The sequence below is a fragment of the Pleurodeles waltl genome, chromosome 4_1 (genome assembly GCF_031143425.1).
Source record: "Pleurodeles waltl isolate 20211129_DDA chromosome 4_1, aPleWal1.hap1.20221129, whole genome shotgun sequence".
Taxonomy (NCBI): domain Eukaryota; kingdom Metazoa; phylum Chordata; class Amphibia; order Caudata; family Salamandridae; genus Pleurodeles; species Pleurodeles waltl.
The window spans coordinates 940,375,110-940,392,619 of NC_090442.1; positions in this window are offsets into that span (position 1 = coordinate 940,375,110).

Here is a 17,510-nt window from a genome sequence, read left to right on the forward strand (position 1 = left end):
CATGGCTCCCGTCCCCTCCCGGAGAATCGACAGACAAGGTAAGTCGATCGTCCGTTAGGGGAGGGGGTGGGGGGGTATTGTGTGTTGTGTGGGTGCATGGGGTTGTGCGTCTGTGTATGTAGAGGGGGGGTGAGTGCGTGTATGCTTGCGGGTGTGTTGCGTGTGTTGGGAATGAGTGCGTGTATGTCTGTATGTTTGTCTGTATGGATGTGTGCGTGTATGTCTGTATATGGGTGTGCGTGTCTGACTGAGTGTGTGGATGTAGACATGTATGTTGGTGTGTGTGCGTGTATGTGTGTTGGTGGTGCCTGCGTGCGTGTCGTGTGTGTGAGTGATGTGATGTTGGGGGTCGGGGTGGGGAGGGGGGCCCTGCCACCTTTGGGGGGTGGCAGGGGTGGTGGGGGGTGTAGGGGAGGGAGTCGGGGTGGGGGTGGGGTGTGGGGGAGACCCCTATCAGTGCCAGGTAAGGAATTCCCTGGCACTGATAGGGCTTACCGCCATGGATTTCATGCCGGTTCCTACCGCTGGAAATCCACGGCGGTAAACCGGGTCGAAATACCGGCGGCGGTATTGTGACGGCCGCCCGGCTGGAGACCCAGGTCTCCAGCCCAGCGGTCGTCTCCGCCCTGGCGGGCGGAACGGTGTAGCGGCGGATGACCATGGCGGTAACCGCCATGGTCATAATACTCAAAAAAAGACCGCCAGCCTGTTGGCGGTCTTACCGCCGCTTTAACACCGTCCGCCAGGGTTGTAATGACCCCCTTAATACTCTTCTTAACATTGCAAAAGTGATATTTTGACTTGTGCTTATCAAATCTTGATCGTTTTGACCTTCATTTACACAGATAAATATCTTTAAAAAAATTCTAAACCTGTGTGGTGTATTTTTGTGGTGTTTTCACTGTGTTATTCCATGATTTATTGCACAGATACTTTACACATTGCCTTCTAAGTTAAGCCTGACTGCTCAGTGCCAAGCTACCAGACGGTTTCCAAAGGATAATTTGGATTGTGTGTGACTTACCCTGACTAGGATTGTGGTCCCTACTTGGATAAGGGTGTATACCTCTACCAACTAGAGATCCCATTTCTAACAGGGTGTCTGAGCTGGGATGGAGGGAAGAAGCAGAGATGGTGGAAGATTAGTTTGACAAATGGTCCAAGGAGTTGCAGGATTAATTGGACAATTGTAGAATAAGGATATGCCATAGAAGAGGAGAAACGAGAATAGAGAGGGTGGAAGCTGTACATGGTAAGCAATGCCATAAAAAGTAGAGAGAGAGGATGGATGAATACCTTTTTTCTAACTTTTGTGTAATGAAATGAAACATTATGCATCTTTCATTTTAGACTGATTTGAATGGTTAATGCACTAGCAATAGGGATGAGTTATAGGTTATATGTTCAAATATGAGTAGTGTTCAGTTTATTGTTATTATCATTATCATTATTAATACTATTATTTGGGTAGTATAATGTATTCATTTATGTCTAATTGAAATTAAACTTGTCACAAGTGAATAACATCTAGATGGGTGTGACTGTTGCTCGTCATTAAGCTATGGACATCAATACACCAAAAAGCCAGGAGTAGCAAAGTGACATCACATGTCCTTTGATGTTAATGACATCACAGGAAGTGACGTTATAGTATTTTAACCCAAATTCTTTCCAGAAAATAATGTCACATTGCCTTACCCTTGAGGTCCTCATAATAATAGACGTTGTAGAAGTTATATAATACTTTCATGATTAATAAAAGAACACAACACAGAAAAATGTCTATTTTAAATACCACCTACATTGGGGTGCTGGCATGAGCTTTGAAAGTGATGGGGTGTAATAATTGCGCAGAATTGTAGCCAACAAGAGAAGCGAATGTGGTAGCCCTATTCTAAGAGCGTTTCGGGAAGGGGAGCTCTCTGCCTGGGAACGTTTTGGAAAAAGTGGGGTTATATAATGTATTTTTATGCACAATTTTCACACATATCTGCTAAACTTCCAAAGGCTCTAAAAGGGCACTCATTAGACATTCATGGTATGCCAAGTAAATGAAACCTGATGCTCTCCAAGAGTTTATGCAATTTTTTCAAAATGTGCCATGTGTGCCCCTAAATGTAAAAAATTAACTCCATTGTGCCAGAGCCAGGATTTTGTCGTAGGTGTCATGGGTGTCCCTCAAATGCAATGGGTGCTCCTTATGCCAAAAACTACATACAATATACCTGTGGCAAAAATTTGCTTTAAAATTTCGGGGCCTCTGTTTGCTTAGGTTACTCATCCTATACCCCACAGTTGTCTATTCTTATGACAAGAATTACATTCAATGTGCTATCCACATTTTGCCAAGGGGGAGCCCTATGCCAAGAATTTCCTCAACTATGCTAACACTAGCTTTTTGCATAGGTGCTCCATGTGCCAAGAATTACCTCTAGCATGCCGGTACCAATATTTTAACACTGATGCTCATTATGGCAAAAACTACCTCCACTAGGTCAGTGCTAGTATTTAGTCACAGGTGCCTGCCATGCTACGGGTTGCCTCCGGTATGTCTGTCCAGTATTTTGACACAGGTGCATGTCATTCTACGAATTGCTGCTAGTATGCCTCTCCCAGTATTTTGTCACAGGTGCATGTCATGCTATAGATTGTCTCCAGTATGCCAGTATAAGCATTTTGCTGTTGATGCCTTTATAAACCAAGAATTACCTTCAGAATACCAGGACCATTGGCAGAATCACTGGCATACACCACATTCTTATCAGACTCTCTTACATTCACTCACACTTATTTATTCACTTGCACTCATTCAAACTCACTCTCTTGCACGCTTACTCTCACTTAATATGGCTCTTCTGCACTCAGTCTCACTCATTCTTACTCTGACTCCCACCTACTTTCTCACTCACTCATGTTCACTTCCCTCCCTCTTACTCTCACTCCCTTATTCTCCCTCATTCATTTACACTCACATTAATTTACATTCACTCTTACTTTCATTCACTCATACGTTCTCACTCACTTAAACTCACTCAAACTCATGCTTTCTCTAACTCATCCTAACTTATTTTCACTCTCACGGTTTTGCTTATTCTCATTCACAGTTACACTCACTTACTGACACTCACTCTCACTCACACAGACACTCTCTGTCATTCCTTTTTTTTCATTCATTCTCACTCACCCACTTTCACTCTCTTGCAGTCAATCTTACCCTCACTCATTCTCACTCACTGACTCACTCATAGTCACTTACTGACACCCAATCTCACTCATTCTCAATCAGTACGTCACTGACACTCACTTTCAGTTTTACATGTTTATACACACTTATGCATGGTCACGCTATGCACACTCTCACTTTTACACAAACAAACCCTTACCCACAAGAACGCACACAATGTGCATTGAAAATATGTTTTTTACTTGCTGCAGCTGATAGGGAAGCTCTCATTCCACATCCTAGTGCACCATTCTTTTTATTCCACTAATAGTGAATAGTAGATTTTTATTCACTATTCATACAATAGAAAATTGGCATAAGAGTGAGGTACCCCCTATGTTCTTGGCACTCATTTTGCCACTGCAGGGACCTGAGGTCACAAACCCAGTACCAGGGGCCATATGTACCGACACTTCTTCCCATAGACACAGAATGGGTAAAAACCTTTGCTAAATCTGGCCCTAGGTGTTGCAAACATCAAGCTGGTTTTGCAGCTCCAACTTCAGTTTTGTTTGCCAATTCAAACTGAAAGGTACAGCTATAGGATCTACTACCACGCTAAGTTTAAAAGCCCAGGTGCTTCTAAAGAGCCTGCGAAACTGACGAGTTTTTCGCTGATAGCTTCGAGCAGAAACGACTCTGACTATGCAGCCAATATTATGCCCTGCTCTTTCCCAAGCAATAATAGGATAATTAATCTTCCTAGGAGAACTTCTAAAAAATCAGCAACTTCTCAAACGATATTTGTCCATAAACTTCAGAAGATTTATAATTCTCCAGATTCGGTTCACACTGAATACGTTCTTCAGGGACCAATGTAATTGTTCTAATGAGCTGTGTTAGCTTATACCTTATAGTTTACTACAGGGGCCATATTCATGCAGAACAGGCGATGAAACTTGCAAGACCTTTGTTTAAGGGCTCACATTAACCGCTTGGGTTCCCTGGATGAGCTGGTCTCACCCTCTGCCACGGTTGCTGTGTGTTGAGGATGAGACCAGCTCGTCCCGCTCCCGGCCCATGGGCCAGGATGGAAGGGGAATCTCTTCCCCTTCCACCCCCGCCCTCCCCAGTGATGTCTGATGACATCAGCGCACGATGGCATGCTGACCTCGTCAAAGGCCACCCCCATTTCCAGCGCGATCGGAAGAGAAATTAAAGCATTTCTCTTCTGATCTGGTGGTGGGGCAGGCACAGAGACATGAAAGGAAAGACTTTTCCTTTCCTTTTTTGGCTTTCTGAGCATTTCTGCAGCCTGATTGTAAAGTGATTGGGCTGCAGAAATGCCCACTAGACACCACTGAGGATTTTTTGTTTTTATAAATAATGAAGGGGAGCGACCCCTTGGACAAGGGCTGCTTCCCTGGGGGGCTTTTTTTATTAGGACTTTCCTGCCCCCCTGGGGGCAGATCGACCCATTTTAATTAGACCAATCTGCCCCTGGTGGGGGGAAAAGCAACTAGGCCCCAGGGGGTCATTTGTTTTCTTTTTTACACGTGGGGTGCGACCCCTTAGGCAAGGGACGTTCTCCTGGGGGGCAAATTGTTTTAGGCCATTTCGGCAGACCAGCCTATTTTTATTAGGCCAATCTGCCCCAGAGAGAGGCAGAAACCACTAGACACCAGGTATTATTTTTTCTTCTATAATTTCATAAAGTGAGTGACCACTAAGGCAAGGGTCGCTCCCGTGGGGGGCAAATTTATTTTTGGCCATTTCTGCCCCTTTGGGGGCAGATCGGCCTTTTTTTCTAACGCCGGTCTGCCCCCAAGGGGGGCAGAAACCACTAGACAACAGGGATTTTTTTTGCACCAATGTCACGCAAGGGGAGCGACCCCTTAGGCAAGGATCACTCCCCTGGGGGGCAAATTTATTTTAGGCCATATCTGCCCCCCCTTGGGGGCAGATTGGCCTTTTTCTATTAGGCCGATCTGCGCCCAGTGGGGGCAGAAACCACTTAGGCACCAGGGATTGGTGTATTTGTGTGTGTGTGTGTTTTGTTTGGGGGGCAGCCCCTTGGGCAACAGTCGCTGCCCATGGGGGCACGTTACTGTAGGCCATTTCTGTCCCCCTTGGGGGCAGATCGCCATATTTTTGTAAGGCCCATCTGCCCCCAAAGGGGGCAGGAAGCCCACTAGTCACGAGGGAAGAATTCTTGTAAAAAAAGAGGATGGGGGTATGGCCATACCACCACCCCAAATAAATGGGGACAAAGTTGTTCTGCCCACCGTTGGGCAGATGGGACAATTACATTCGGACTACTCTTGGGGGGGAGCAGAAAGCCTACTAGACGCCAGGGAATTAAAAAAAATAGTGGGGTGGTGGCTACCAACCAATATGGGCATGCCATCACCCCAACTGAAGGGGGTAACAGTCTTTCAGCTCTCTCCTTGCACACTAAAAGATCTTATCCCAATAGCAAGCAAAGGGACGTGTGATTATTTTGGGTTTTGGTTTTACATTTGGGCCATGAGAGCTTGTCTAACTCTCAAAATCGTCCCATGTGGAATGGTGAGGGCTGCACTTTTTAGACTTTGGAGAAAAATCTATGGGACCCAGACACATCTGAAAACTAAACATCTGGGTGAGTTCATGGTGGTGTGCTTCACATGCACGCTGCACCAATTTCTTACCCACAATGCCCTGCAAACCTCCAACTTTGCATGAAATCATACATTTTTCCCACATTTTTGTAATGGAACCTTTCAGTATCTGCAGGAATCCACAAAATTCCTACCACCCAGCATTGTCATATCTATACCGATAAAAATTCTGCCCCACTTGTCATTCTAAAAACGTTTTTTGTCAAACTGCCCTTTTGGACCCGCTTTGGTTCCCACTCAATTTCAGAAGGTTTTTGGCTCTTCCCTGTCACAGGCACTTGGCCCCCTTACATTAATGAGGTATTATTTTTATCAGGAGAGGGGAACGTGAAAGGAGAAGCTGGCAGCGATAGGAAATTTGTGCTGGTGCGGTGATCCCACACAGAAATGTGGGGAATATATATTTTTTTAGCCACAATTTGAGGTTTACTGAGGATTCTGGGTAAGAAAACATTGGGGGATCCACGGAAGTCTCACCTCCCCGAACTCCCTTGGGTGTCTAGTTTTCAGAAATGTCTGGGTTTGGTAGGTTTCCCTAGATGGCTGCTGAGCCCAGGACCAAAAACCCAGGTACCCCCCCTCAAAAACAGCTAGTTTTGTATTTTATAATTTTGATGTGTCCACATAGTGTTTTGGGGCATTTCCTGCCGCGGGCACTAGGCCTACCCACACAAGTGAGGTACCATTTTTATCGGGAGATATGGGGGAATGCTGAATGGAAGAAGGTTTGTGGCTCCCCTCAGATTCCTGAATTTTGCAGCATGCAGCACCAAAATGTGAGGAAAAAGAGTTTTTCTTTGCCAAATTTTGAGGTTTGCTAAGGGTACTGGGTAACAGACCCTGGTGAGAGCCCCACAAGTTAACCCATCCTGGGTTACCCTAGGTGTCTAGTTTTCAGAAATGTCCAGGTTTTCTTGGTTTTCCTAGGTGCGGATGAGCTAGAGGCCAAAATCCATACCTAGGCACTTTGCAAAAAACAGTCAGTTTTCTTTGGGAAAATGTGATGTGTCCAAGATCTGTTTTGGGGCATTTCCTGTCATGGGCACTTGGCCAACCCACACAAGTGAGGTACCATTTTTATCAGGAGACTTGGCGGAATGCTGGGTGGAAGGGAATTTGTGGCATCTCTCAGATTCCAGAATTTGCTATCAGTGAAATGTGAGGAAAAAGTGTTTTTTTGCCAAATGTTGAGGTTTGCAAAGGATTCTGGATAACAGAACCTGGTGAGAGTGCCACAAGTTACCCCATCCTGAGTTCCCCTAGGTGTCTATTTTTAAAAAATGGACAGGTTTGGTAGGTTTCCCTAGGTGCCGGCTGAGGTAGAGACCAAAATATACAGCTAGGCACTTTAAAAAAAAACACACCAGTTGTCAATGTAAAAATGTGATGTGTCCATGTTGTGTTTTGGGGCGTTTCTTGTCACGGGCACTAAACCTACCAACACAAGTGAGATACCATTTTTATCGGGAGACTTGGGGGAATGCTGGGTGGAAGGGAATTTTTGGCTCCTCTCAGATTCCAGAACTTTCTATCACTGAAATGTGAGAAAAAGTGTTTTTTTGCCAAATATTAAGGTTTGCAAAGGGTTCTGCGTAACAGAACCTGGTGAGAGCCCCACAAGTCAACCCATCCTGGATTCCCTAGGTGTCTAGTTTTTAAAAATGCATAGGTTTGGTAGGTTTCCCTAGGTGCCGGCTGAGCTAGACGCCAAGATCCACAGCTAGGCACTTTCCAATAAACACGCCAGATTTCAATGTAAAAATGTGATGTGTCCATGTTGCGTTTCCTGTCACGGGCATTAGGCCTACTGTTAGAAATGGGGTCTTTGGTTGGCAGTCAGGTTACCCCCTGTCCAAGCAAGGACCCTCACTCTAGTCAGGGTAAAAGAGAATCACCCTCAGCTATCCCCTGCTTACCCCCTTGGTAGTTTGGCACGAGCAGTAGGCTTCACTTCAGAGTACTAGGTGTAAAGTATTTGTATCAACACACACAGTAACTTAATGAAAACACTACAAAATGACACAACACAGGTTTGGAAAAATAGAAAATATTTATCTAAACACAATAAGACCAAAACGACAAAGATCCACAATGCACAAGTCAAGTTATCAATTAAAAAACAAAAAGAGTCTTAATGTAGTTTTAAACACACACTAACACTGTTAGCATGAAAATGTACCTTGGGTGCGTCAAAAATAATCCCGCACGGGTGAGTGTGCGTCAAAAAGGGCTTGCGATGCGTCGATTTCACTCATGAGCGAGACCTTGCTTCATTTCTCCTTTCGTCAGGTTGGGCCGCGTTGTTTCTTTTCTCCTCAGGAGAGTGATGTGTCGATCCAGTCAGCACTCTTGGGTCCGGGCAGGCCTTGCATTGTTTTTATACGCCCAGCAGTGTTTGCATCGGAAATCCAGTTGCACGATGATCCGAAAACCACGCAGTACGGGTTGCGATCTCCCAGCCTGTGTCAGCGATGCTGCGCATCGTTTCTCCAGCTACATGCGCCGATTCTTCGGTCGCGGTGCAGGCGAGTGTCAATTCTCAGTCGCGAAGCCGGCTGCACGTTGGTTTTTCAGCCGCAGATCAGAGTTGCATCGATCTTTTCCCTGCACGGCATTCTGTGCGTGGATTTCTTCTTCTTAGGCTGCCAGCTTCTCCTTTCAGGGTCCCAGGAACTGGATGGGCACCACAGGGCAGAGTAGGAGTCTCTCCAGAGACTCCAGGTGCTGCAACAGAGAAGTCTTTGCTGTCCCTGAGACTTCAAACAACAGGAGGCAAGCTCTAAATCAAGCCATTGGAGATCTTCACAAGATGGAAGGCACACAAAGTCCAGTCTTTGCCCTCTTACTCTGGCAGCAACTGCAGGATAGCTCCACAAAGCACAGTCACAGGCAGGGCAGATCTTCTTCCTCAGCTCTTCAGCTCTTCTCCTCTTGGTTCCTCTTGGTTTCCAGAAGTGTTCTAAAGTCTGTGGTTTTGGGTGCCCTTCTTATACCCATTTTCTTCTTTGAAGTAGGTCTACTTCAAAGCAAAGTCTCTCTTGAATGTGAAATCCTGCCTTGCCCAGGCCAGGCCAGAGACACTCACAAGGGGGCTGGAGACTTGATTGTGTGAGGGCAGGCACAGCCCTTTCAGGTGTGAGTGACCACTCCTCCCCTCCCTCCTAGCACAGATGGCTCATCAGGAAATGCAGACTACACACGAGCTCCCTTTGTGTCACTGTCTAGTGTGAGGTGCAACCAGCCCAACTATCAAACTGACCCAGACAGGAAATCCACAAACAGGCAGAGTCACTGAAATGGTATAAGCAAGAAAATGCTCACTTTCTAAAAGTGGCATTTTCAAACACACAATTTTAAAATAAGCTTTACTAAAAGATGTATTTTTAAATTGTGAGCTCAGAGACCCCAAATTCCACATGTCCAACCGCTCTTAAAGGGAAGCTACACTTTAATCAGATTTAAAGATAGCCCCATGTTAACCTATGATAGGGACAGGCCTTGCAACAGTGAAAAACTAATTTAGCAATATTTCACTTTCAGGACAATAAAAACACCTTACTATATGTCCTGCCTTAACCATACACTGTAGGAGGCTGGCCTGGCTTATAGTGGGTGCCTTGTGGTACTTACACCTTGTGCCAGGACCAGTTATCCCTTATTAGTAGATTAGTAGTGTTCTAGTAGCTTAGGCTGATAGAGGTAGCTATAGCAGAGCAGCTTAGGCTGGACTAGGAGACATGCAAAGCTCCTACTATACCACTTATATCACTTAGCACTATATCACAAGAAAACACAATACTCAGGGTTACTAAAAATAAAGGTACTTTATTTTAGTGACAATATGCCAAAAGTATCTCAGAGGATATACTCCCTTAGGAGGTAAGTAAAATACACAAAATATACACACAAACCAAAATCAGGTAAGTAAAACACTTAGAAAAGTAGTGCAAACACTGTAGAAAACAATAGAATGCAATAGGAGACAATAGGCCTAGGGGCAACACAAACCATATACTCCATAAGTGGAATGCGAACCATGAATGGACCCCAGGCCTAGTGTACTGTATAGAGGGTCACTGGTAGTGTAAGAAAGGACACTAAGGGTGTCCAAGATACCCCACCCCAAGACTCTGAAAAGTAGGAGTAAAGTTACCCTACTACCCCAGAAAGACAGTAAAGTTGAGATAGGGGATTCTGCAAAGACAATAACTGACTGCAAAGCACTGAAGATGAATTCCTGGACCTGAGGACCTGCAAAGGAAGGGGACCAAGTCCAAGAGTCACGCAAGTGTCCAAGGGGGGCAGGAGCCCACTAAACCCCAGATGAAGGTGCAAAAGGGCTGCCTCTGGGTGAAAGAAGCTGAAGATTCTCCAACAACGAAGGTACCAGGAACTTTTCCTTTGGTCAGAAGATGTCCCACGGCGTGCTGGAGGATGCAGAGTTGTTTCCACGCAGAAAGACCACAAACAATCCTTGCTAGCTGCAAGAGTTGTGGTTGAAGATTGTGGGTGCTGCCAGAGCCCAGGAAGGACCAGGAGGTCGCCCCTTGGAAGAGGAGACAGCTGGGGCACTCGGCAACAGAGAGAGCCCATGCAGAAACAGGCAGCACCCACAAAAGCACCTGAACAGGCATTCAGAAAATCTGAGCACGGCAGTCATCTCAGCACAACAAAAGAGGCTCCCACGAAGTCGGAGGCCAACTCAGTGAGTTGGGCAATGCAGGACAGAGTGCTGGGGACCTGGGCTGTGCTGTGCACAAAGGAAGTCTTGCAAAAGTGCACAGAAGCCCTAGCAGCTGCAGATCACGCAGTACACAGGATTACAGTCTGGCGTGGGGAGGCAAGGACTTACCTCCACCAAATTTGGACAGAAGGACCAGTGGACTGTCAGGGTCACTTGGATCAGCTCCTGTGTTCCAGGGACCACGCTCGTCAAGATGAGAGGGGACCCAGAGGACCGGTGATGCAGAAGTTTGGTGCCTGCGTTGGCAGGGGGAAGATTCTGTCGAACCACAGGAGATTTCTTCTTGGCTTCCAGTGCAGGGTGAAGGCAGACAGCCCTCAGAGCATGCACCACCAGGAAACAGTCGAGAAAGCCGGCAGGATTAGGCGCTACAATGTTGCTGGTAGTCTTCTTGCTACTTTGTTGCGGTTTTGAAGGCATCCTGGAGCAGTCAGCGGTCGATCCTTGGCAGAAGTCGAAGAGAGAAGTGCAGAGGATCTCAGGTGAGCTCTTGCATTCGTTATCTGATGAGAAACCCACAGGAGAGACCCTAAATAGCCCTCAGAGGAGGATTGGCTACCTAACCAGGTAAGAGCCTATCAGGAGGGTCTCTGATGTCACCTGCTGGCACTTTCCACTCAGAGGCCTCCATTGTGCCCTCACACCTCTGCATTCAAGGTGGCAGAGGTCTGGGACACACTGGAGGAGCTCTGGGCACCACCCATGGGGTGGTGATGGACAGGGGAGTGGTCACTCCCCTTTCCTTTGTCCAGTTTCATGCCAGAGCAGGGACTGGGGGATCCCTGAACCGGTGTAGACTGGTTTATGCAATGAGGGCATCATCTGTGCCCTTCAAAGCATTCCCAGAGGCCAGGAGAGGCTACTCCTCTCAGGCCCTTAACACTTATTTCAAAAGGGAGAGGGTGTAACACCCTCTCTCAGAGGACATCCTTTGTTCTGCCTTCCCGGGACTGAGCTGCCCAGACCCCAGGAGGGCAGAAACCTGTCTGAGGGTTGGCAGCAGCGGTAGCTGCAAAGAAAACCCCAGAGAGTTAGTTTGGCAGTACCCAGGGTCCATGCTGTAGCCCCGGGGATGCATGGGATTGGCACCCCATTACCAGATTTGGCTTGGGGGGACAATTCCATGATCTTAGACATGTTACACTGCCATGTTCAGAGTTACCATTGTGAAGCCACATATAGGTATTGACCTATATGTAGTGCACATGTGTAATGGTGTCCCTGCACTCACAAAGTCCGGGGAAATTGCCCTGAACAATGTGGGGACACCTTGGCTAGTGCCAGGTTGCCCTCACACTTAGGGCCTTATTTACACTTTTTGGTGCAAAACTGCACTAAGGCAGTTTTGCCCCAAAAAGTTTTGCACCGGCTTGCACCATTTTTTAGCACCAGCTGGGCACCATATTTATGGAAGGGTGCAAGCCAATGCAAAGGGTAGGTTAGCTGAAAAGAAAATGACGTTAGGCAGTTTTGAGTCAAAATAAATGATTCTGACCAGATTAGCATCATTTTTTGATGCTAAGGGGCATATTTATACTCTGTTTGCACTGAATTAGCATCATTTTTTTTTTAACTCTAATTCAGTGCAAAACTAACTCCATATTTATACTTTGGTGCTAGACCCGTCTAGCACCAAATTTATGGAGTTAAAGTCATTTTTTGGAAGTGGAAACCTACCTTGCCTTAATGAGAAGCAAGGTAGGCGTTCCCGTGCAAAAAAATTACTCTATGGCCTTAACACCATATTTATACTCCCATGCAAAAATGGTGCAAGGGAGGGAGGAGGGGTCAAAAAATGGAGCAAAGCTTGCTTTGCCCAATTTTTTAAGACCTGGGTCAGGGCAGGCGTTAGGGGACCTGTGGCCCTATTTCCATGGTGGAACACCATGGAATAAGCCCAGAGGTGCCCTCCCTAGGCCCTAGGGGCACCCCCACCCACACTAGAGGGACTACGAGGATGGGGGACCCCATCCCAGGAAAGTGCTTTTTTTTTTTTAAAGTGCCATAGGGGGCCCTGAAATGGGCCCCCATACATGGCACAGGGTGCAATGGCCATGCCCAGGGGACCCCTGTCCTCTGTGCTGGCCACTGGGGTGGTGGGCATAACTCCTGTCTTTTCTAAGGCAGGAGTCATGTGGCATGGTAGGTTTAGCACCATAAAATGACGCTAATCTGGTTAGAGTAATTTTTTTTTACTCTAACCAGCCTAAAGGCATTTTTTGGTGCTAAACCCTCTTCTTCTATACTGCCAGCCCCACCCGACTAAAGTCATTTTTTTAAACTCTAGCCTACCCTTTGCACCGGCTTGCACCATTCCATAAATATGGTGCCCGGCTGGTGCACAGAAATGGTGCAAGCCGGTGCTAAACATTTTGGGCAAAACTGAGTTAGTGCAGTTTTGCAGCAAAAAGTATAAATAAGGGCCAATATTTTGTAAGTTTGCGCCACTTTTGTGTCATAAAATGACGTTAATGCGGTGCAAAAAAAGTTTAAATCAGGGCCTTGGTGCTAGATGGGTCTAGCACCAAAGTATAAATATGGAGTTAGTTTTGCACCGAATTAGAGTTAAAAAAAAATGACACAAATTCGGTGCAAACAGAGTATAAATATGTCGCAGAGTATAAATATGCCCCTAAATATGGCGTTAAGGCCATAGAGTCATTTTTTGCACGGGAACACCTTCCTTGCATCTCATTAAGGCAAAGTAGGTCTCCACTTTCAAAAAATGACTTTAACTCCATAGATTTGGTGCTAGAGGGGTCTAGCACCAAAGTATAAATATGGAGTTAGTTTTGCACCGAATTAGAGTTAAAAAAAATGACACTAATTCGGTGCAAACAGAGTATAAATATGCCCCTTAGTAACTTGGCACCTAACCTTCACTAAGTGAGGGTTAGACATATAGGTAACTTATAAGTTACTTAAGTGCAGTGTAAAATGGCTGTGAAATAACGTGGACGTTATTTCACTCAGGCTGCAGTGGCAGTCCTGTGTAAGAATTGTCTGAGCTCCCTATGAGTGGCAAAAGAAATGCTTCAGCCCATAGGGATCTCCTGGAACCCCAATACTCTGGGTACCCAGGTAACATATATTAGGGAATTATAAGGGTGTTCCAGTGTGCCAATCAGAATTGGTGAAAATAGTCACTAGCCTGCAGTGACAATTTTAAAAGCAGAGAGAGCATAAACACTGAGGTTCTGGTTAGCAGAGCCTCAGTGATACAGTTAGGCACCACACAGGGAACACATATAGGCCACAAACGTATGAGCACTGGGGTCCTGGCTACCAGGATCCCAGTGACACATATCAAACACACTGACAACATAGGGTTTCCACTATGAGCACTGGGGTCCTGGCTAGCAGGATCCCAGTGAGCCAGTAAAAACACCCTGACATATATTGACAAACAGGCCAAAAGTGGGGGTAACAAGGCTAGAAAGAGGCTACCTTCCTAACCAACACCCCCCCCCCCCCCCCCAAACGAAGGGCAATAAGGCTAACCTTTGACAGTTGAGTCTTTATTGTCTAAGTGGTGATAAGTGAAGAGTAGCTATGCAATAGATTGGTTACTCCCTTTATCATCCACTATATGGTTACTTCTCTGTGGGGATGTGAACCACCCTGTTTGAAGTTTTTTAGCTAGCCAACAATGTGAAGTTATATTTTCAGAGTTCCTATTAGTAAGTTTAAGTTTAGTGCAGTGGGAATTGTCCACTGGACCTATATCAAGTGATGAGAATGCCAGACAGGGATGCTGTCTCAGTAAAGCCATAGTTGGGCAAAATCTTTGGCCATTTGGCTGTAAGAGAGAACAGGGTTGCTGTTTCTCTTGAGTTGGAGCAGGGCAGGGATGCTGTCCTATGAGCTCCACACCAGGGCACGGCTGCTGTCCTAAGTGTTGTGAGGCAGTGCAGGATTGCTGCACTAAAGTTTCTCTGGGAGGGTTGGAGGGATGCTCCATGTTAACTAAAGTGGTGCACTTGTTCTCACCAATATTAGTTATCCCACAGAGAGGTACTTCTACCTCAGGGAGTACAGCTGTGCTAGCTGATGGCGCCCTTGGTACAGGTGCCACCCTAGGAAAGGTTTCTCCCACCACATGAATGCTATCCTTAATGGCAGGGTGGGTAGGGTATACTGTGATGCCCTTTTTACCTGTTGATGGAGAAGGATCATGAGATTTCAGGCCTTTTTCTCTCATTTGCTCTTTCATTTCAGTTGAAATGAAAGGAAGCAGTTCCTCAGGCATACCCAGCATTGCTGCATGGGTATTAAACTCTACCTCAGCCCAACCTGAGGCCTCTAGGTCATTACCTAAGAGACAGTCTACGGGTAAGCTAGGTGATACTACCACCTGCTTAGGGCCAGTAACTCCACCCCAACTAAACTGAATTATAGCTAAGGGGAGGAATTTAGTGGAGTTATGGACATCCATAATCCTGTACTGTTGTCCAATGATGTGTTGTGCAGGAGACACTAGGTTTTCAGTCACCAAAGTGATACTGGTACCTGTGTCCCTGTAGGCCTGAGCCTCAACACCATTTATTGAAACTGTCTGCCTGTACTTATCCATTGTAAGGGACAAGCAGCCAGTGTGGCAAGGCCAATGCCACCAGGTGTGACAGAAACTGTCTTGGGACTGACTACTTCAGTTTCTATGATGGACACAAAATTGAACCCTACTACACTCTTATTTTGACTGTTGCCAGAAGTCCCACCACTATTACCACTACTGCTAGGGGCACTAGAGTTTGATGTATTAGTGGTGGTAGGCTCAGGGGGGTTACCTAGGCAGGACTTAGCCCCTGGCCTGTGGCCTTTATTTTTACACACATAGCACCAAGGCTTTTTAATGTGTGTGGGTTGTGTAGAAGAGAAAGAAGTTGATTTATCCCCACCCCCTGAAGAGTGTTTAGGATTTGAAGAAGGAGCCTTAGTTTTACCTTTATCCCCATGCTTGACCTGAGATTTCTCACCATGTTTCTTCTTGCCATCCTTGTCACCTCCTGTATGAACTTTTCTGTTCACTCTTGTTCTGACCCATTGGCCTGCCTTCTTTCCCAATTCTTGGGGAGGGGTCAGATCTGAGTCTATCAAGTACTGGTGCAACAAATCAGACACACAATTGTTGAAAATATGCTCTCTCAGGATTAGATTATACAGGCTTTCATAGTCAGTCACCTTCCTGCATGTAACCAACCCTCCAAGTCCTTCACTGAACAGTCTACAAAGTCTGCCATGTCTTGAGAGGACTCTTTTCTGGTGTCTCTGAACTTAATCCTGTATTGTTCAGTGGTTAAGCCAAATCCATCCAAGAGTGCATCCTTCAAAACGTTGTAATTGTTAGCATCACTTTCTCTGACAGTAAGGAGCCTATCCCTACCCTTACCAGTGAAAGATAGCCACAAGATAGCAGCCCACTGCCTTTGAGGGACCAACTGTACCATACAGGCCCTCTCAAGTGCAGCAAACCACTTGTTAATGTCATCCCCCTCTTTATAAGGGGGGACTATCTCATGCAGGTTTCTGGAATCTTGCTTTCTAACAGGATTGCTATCACAAACACTGCTGCTGCCACCATGGGGAACTAACCCCAACCTCTGCCTTTCCCTTTTCACATCCAGAGATTCCCTGTCTAAGGCCAGCTGCTGTTGTTTAAGCTTCATCCTGGCCTCTTCCAACCTCAACTTTCTGAGTTCCCTTTCTATTAAGTTATCCTCAGGGTGGGAGGCTTGGTAATTGTGAGACACAGAAGAAATGTGGGAATTGGCAGAGTTGGACCTGTCCCTAACTGGCTGGACCCTAGTAACCTGGCCTTTTGAAGTGAAAGGTGCCCTACTAATGTGTGTCATACTCCCACTACCAGTGTTACTAGATGGCCTGTTAGCTGACAGGTCCTTGGAAGAATCCTCCCCAGCATCCTCAGGGGAGTCCTCTGAGTCTTGCTGGTTACCCCCCTCCTCTACCGCCTGATCCTGGGATGGGCCAGACTGGTTCTGGTCACTTTCTAGGAGAAGGCTAAGGAGAAGATCTTTTGTAGGATTCTTACCAATTGCTAAACCTCTTTCAATGCAGAGACACCTCCAACTTTTAAAGTTTAGGTTCCCATATGTTGGTTGGACAACTGTGGGAGTAAGCTCTACTGCAGACATGATAGAAAAGGTATAGGACAGAGAGAGAAAAAAGTTTTTGGGACTTTTTAAAGAACAGAGAAAAACTTTTTCAATTTTTTGAAAACTTGAAAGTTTTCAGAAAGTTTTCAGAAACGTTTTAGAAAGTTTTAAAGAAGGAAAGTTAAACTGTTTAGCTTACTGTGTATATTCTGAAGTATTTGGTATATGTTTTTCTTATGAAAAGCACCAATGACAAAGTGGTAAAGCAGTTACAAGTACTTATCCCACGGCTGTACCACCAATGTAGGAGGCTGGCCTGGCTTAAAGTGGGTACCTTGTGGTACTTATACCTTGTGCAAGGTCCAGTTATCCCTTATTAGTAGATTAGTAGTGTTCTAGCAGTTTAGGCTGATAGAGGTAGCTATAGCAGAGCAGCTTAGGCTGAACTAGGAGACATGCAAAGTTCCTACTATACCACTTATATCATTTAGCACTATATCACAAGAAAACACAATAATCAGAGTTACTAAAAATAAAGGTACTTTATTTTAGTGACAATATGCCAAAAGTATCTCAGAGGTTATACTCCCTTGGGAGGTAAGTAAAATACACAAAATATACACACAAACCAAAATCAGGTAAGTAAAACACTTAGAAAAGTAGTGCAAACACCGTATAACACAATAGAATGCAATAGAAGACAATAGGCCTAGAGGCAACACAAACCATATACTCCATAAGTGGAATGCGAACCACAAATGGACCCCAGACCTAGTGTAGTGTGTAGAGGGTCGCTGGGAGTGTAAGAAAACACTAAGGGTGTCCAAGAT